This window comes from Sinocyclocheilus grahami, unplaced genomic scaffold (genome assembly GCF_001515645.1).
Source record: "Sinocyclocheilus grahami isolate Dianchi unplaced genomic scaffold, SAMN03320097.WGS_v1.1 scaffold367.1, whole genome shotgun sequence".
Classification (NCBI taxonomy): Eukaryota; Metazoa; Chordata; class Actinopteri; order Cypriniformes; family Cyprinidae; genus Sinocyclocheilus; species Sinocyclocheilus grahami.
Genome location: NW_015505546.1, coordinates 23,729 through 28,651, shown reverse-complemented (window position 1 = coordinate 28,651; position 4,923 = coordinate 23,729). Strand labels below are relative to the sequence as shown.

The 4,923-nt window shown below is 35.8% G+C and overlaps 1 protein-coding gene across 1 annotated transcript in view; it reads right to left on the bottom strand.

Annotated features, from left to right (window-relative positions):
- Positions 1-4,923, bottom strand: part of LOC107549249 (galaxin-like) — a 34,447-nt gene that overhangs the window by 21,393 nt on the left and 8,131 nt on the right. The window lies entirely within an intron of this gene.

The following is a 4,923-nucleotide window of genomic DNA, read 5'->3' as shown; positions in this document are numbered from 1 at the left end:
TATATATATATATATATATATATGTTTTTTTTGTTTTGTTTTCCAAAGCACCTAAAAGCCAATTCACACCGCCATACTCCAAAAGGGTGAACACACTGTCCAAACAAAACAAAATAAGAGTGGCAGTGTGAACTGACCATAATGCTGTATGTTAGGTGTGAGATTCATTAAACTTGGTTTGCTATAATACACCTATTCATAAGTGCACCAGTGTGAAGCACAAATCCCTGCACATTTGCTGTATATCCATAAAGTGATATCTTTGTCATAGTATTCTTTCAGTGGTTAACTAACTGATTAATGAGGAAATACTTCAACTTTGCGCTGTCGATCGCCAGATCGGCTTTCACTGTGGACGAAGGGGAGTCCAGCCCGGTGCCGTCACATGTGGTTGTCAAAATATGGTAAGGGATGTAACATTTCGGTCACACGCTTGAGGAATTTGGCCAATCACAACGCACTGGATAGCTGGCCAATCAGAGCACACCTCGCCTTTTCAGACCGATGAGCTTTGTAAAAATCGACGCGTTTCAGAAAGGCGGGGCATAGAGGAGAAACAATAATGTACAGTATGTGGAAAATAATGTTTTTTTTAACCTTAAACCGCATAAACACATTTCATTATATCAAATACACAAAATAATGTTTCTTTTTAGCAGCATCGTATGACCCCTTTAACAGTCTGTAAAGGTTATGATCTGCCAAGCTGGATGGACGCTGAAGGGGAATTTTTTTTATTAGTCAATTTGCCTATCTAACATTAAATGTAACTATAGACTTATAATGTTTTGTATTGTAAAGTTATGAAGTTCCCAAAGTTTAATTTTATATTTCCCTGTTAGTGAATTAGCATGTGAAGCGGTCTGGGTTACAGTCTGAGGTAAAATTATATAGATCCATTTAGTTGTTTAAATATTATTTTTTAAACTTTAAACACAGTGAAGTGTTTGTTCAAGTAGACTTTGTTGCTTGTGGAAACCTCACGCGAGTCTGAAAGGTACTTAAAACTTAAAGTTTTATTTGCACTCTTAAAGACTGTTCACCAAAGATTAAATTTCAGTCTGGCAGAATTTCCTGCACACTTCACCACCAAAATGTGCTGTAGAGGCCACCTATTCATAAGTGCACCAGTGTGAAGCACAAATCCCTGCACATTTGCTGTATATCCATAAAGTGATATCTTTGTCATAGTATTCTTTCGGTGGTTAACTAACTGACTAAGACAGTCTCTCGCTGCCACCTGCTAACATAACAATGTAACCTGCAATGAACGAAGCCCAGGCATGATATACAGGTGCATCTCAATAAATTTGAATGTCGTGGAAAAGTTCATTTATTTCAGTAATTCAACATAAAAATTGTGAAACTTGTGTATTAAATAAATTCAATGCACACAGACTGAAGTAGTTTAAGTCTTTGGTTCTTTTAATTGTGATGATTTTGGCTCACATTTAACAAAAACCCACCAATTCACTATCTCAGCAAATTAGAATATGGTGACATGCCAATCAGCTAATCAACTTTAAATTTCAGTCTGGCAGAATTTCCTGCACACTTCACCACCAAAATGTGCTGTAGAGGCCAAAATGAGCATTGTGAATGTAAGAGCCTCACGTTACATGTATAAAAATCATTGTTAATGTTTGAATTGTATTTCAGGGCAGTTCGCGAAGACAGATAATCAAGAGATGTTGTGACAACATGTACAGAAGTCAGTATCAGATCCACCCTCCACACAAGACCTCTCTCTCATATGGATTGCTGTCTGCTAGCATATTATGTGTTCTCTTCAGACTTAGGTGGATGCAGATATTATGCAAGGACATGAACACTTGAATATTGCAAGAATAGGGAAAGTAAGAATTATTTAAGATTTAAGAATTTAATGTTTATTGCTTACACAGTAAAAAAAAAATAAAAATAATAATACATATATATATATATATATATTAAGACAGTCTCTGGCTGCCACCTACTGGCATAACAATGTAACCTGCAATGAAAGAAGCCCAGGCATGATATTGCTTTTTTTTCTTTTTTAAATGGTGAATTGTCAAAAAAAAGAAGAAGATTTTGCATATGAATTTCAATCTCTTATTTGAAGTGGGTTGATTAAGGGTGTGATTAGCTGATGTATTATTGTGGGAGCATGTGATTAGTTGATGAATTGTGTGCATGGTTAATGATGGCTCTTAAATATTTAAATGCAATGAGTTGAATGCCTACTAAGACTTGCATATTTGTGCACAATGTTTTGACCCTGGATGCTTACAGAAGGATAATCTTTTATTTACAGTATGTGTCAGAAACATCATGAGCATTCATAATTTTTGTTGTTTCATGCTGAACTGGTGTTGATAAATGTACTCTTTATATTAATGCCAATTCAATTGATATTGTCACTGTTTTTAAGTTGCATTGTCTGGAGATTTTTTAAATTTTTCAGTGTCCAATTTCAGTTTTTCTGATTTATTATGAAGGGGCAAATTATAATCTATATAAAATGAAAACATTTACATATATGTAGATTTAATTTAATCTTAATAAATTCTTAATTAATCGGTAAATATTTCCGCTAAAAATATATTTACATGTTTAATATATGTGAAAAATATTAAACAGTGGCCAAACATTTAAATATATTTTAAAAATATATTTCAAAATATATTTACATATATTGTATAAAATATATTTTCTTCTAATTAAATGTAAGATATTTAAATATATGAAAATGTGTTTATTATTAATTTATTTCAATCTATGTGACTTCTGTATGGGTACTGTTGTATCACTAGTAAGACTTTCTTTCAGTCTCTCTGAAAAGCTTGCATCACACTGTCTTGTTTAAAAATGACTCTGTTGCAAAGTAAATCAAACATTCGGTGTTTCACTGACGTGATTGCTAGTTTTACCCCGTGTTTACACCGGATGCGAGCTGCGCAAAGCGACTAGACAACAGAACCCGTTAAAATCGGCGATACTGTCTGTTCTGGATGCGGCAAGGATTGACACAACAAATCTCCGACAGTAGACTGATGTCCCGCTCTATTTCCAACATACAAGCATTCGCACCACTTCTGACCTGAAATAGAAATTGATTCGGGACATGACGCAGCAGAAAGGCAATTCAAAGACTATTTTTTAACAAATACACAGTGTCTTGTAATGTCATCTCTATGGAGTAAGCCTGTGTTTGCGTTTGTCTAATATTTCCTGAAATTTACAGGATTTTTTATAGTAGGCCTACATGTGTCAAAAGATCGAGGGAAATTTGATTTCTCAGCTCATGACCCATTTAAGTCAACATGAATATTACATTCCTAATTCGAGTTCCTGGTCTTATTGTGAACGGTTCATCAGTGCAAGCTATTTGAAATCTTGAATCAAAATGCAACAATTTGATCTGCCCTTGATCTGATGAAATCACTTTCTTTTTACTGATGTCATCATAATGACTTGACATAAAAGGATGAGAAGGGGCACACGATTTATTGTTTTTAAACCCTCACTTTCCATCTGGCTCCATTCTGGTAGCCAATGTAACACCTACTTTTCACAATTCCTTACAGGCAAAAAACAAACATCTCCCTACATTTTTAGTAAGAAAAGGGGGTTATGAACCACATTTCATGTTGACTTTAAAGGGTCATAATTCACTCACTCTCATGTTGTTTAACAAATGTATGAGTTTTTGTTTTCTGTGGAACACATAAGAAGATATTTTGAAAAAATGTCAGTGAGTTTTTTTCATCCATACAATGGAAGACATTGAATGAATAAACAATTTGAACAGTTCTTCAAAATATCTTCTTTTGTTTTCTACAGAAGTATGTGTAACGGGGCTGACAAGACGTGAGACGTGCGGATCCATATGCAAGCTCTTTATTAGGAGAAGACAGAGACGTGGTCATAAAACAGGCATGGGTCAGATAATGGCAGACAGGTATATGGCGGGCAAAACACAAGAATGGTCCTAGGGCTAGCGTAGGTCGACGATCGGCAGACAGAATCACAGGGGCGAGACTAGAGGGATAAATCCAGGGAGACAGGCAAAGATCAGAACCGAGAAAACTGACAAGGCAAGGCAAAACAAGGAAACACGGGAAGGATAACAGGAACTAGGAAAACTAACAGGCGAAGTAATACTCGGCAGTGAATGGTAGTTTGAGTGAGTGATATATAGTGAGTGAGTGATGTGAAACAGCTGTGTGCAATCCTGCTGAGTGCAATCAGTGCAATGAATGATGGGATATGTAGTCCAGGGTGCTATGCAACAGTTTGTGTTGTGCGAGAGTCAATGTAATGGAAAGGGTGACCTCTGGTGGTGAATAAACGGAAGCCCATGGGCCGAATTCGTGACAGTATGTCATATAGGTTTGTTTTTGACAACGGTAAGTAAATTATGAGAGGTGATTGTCATTTTTGGTGAACTACCTTTAAGCTAAAACCATGGGAAAGCTCATTTGTATACTCTCCCTTTATGCCCTTTTGATACAAAAATGTATGCAATATCTTAATCTTCTTTTATAAGTGTGGTAACTAGTCATTGGACTGCACTGATGCTATTAGACTCCTTAATGGTTCTGGAGAGTGTGTCTATCTGGATTCTACTAAAAACCACTTATGCTATAATTAGGCCTACTACCAATGGGGCCCACTATCACTGCAAAAACTGCCTAATACATAAAAGCATGAACAAAGACCATAAGTGTCTGAACAGATTGCATCAAATAAAACAATGCGGTAATGAGAAAAAAACAACAACTTTGCATCGGTGCACTTTTTTTGCAGTGAAACGGTGGTTGATAATTGTCAAAGATAAAAAAAAACAATTCTCTGAAAAAATATGTATAAATTAACTCTGCCCAGCATTACATTCAACAAAAAATACATGTAAAAACAGAACCCCCCCCCCCCCCCCCC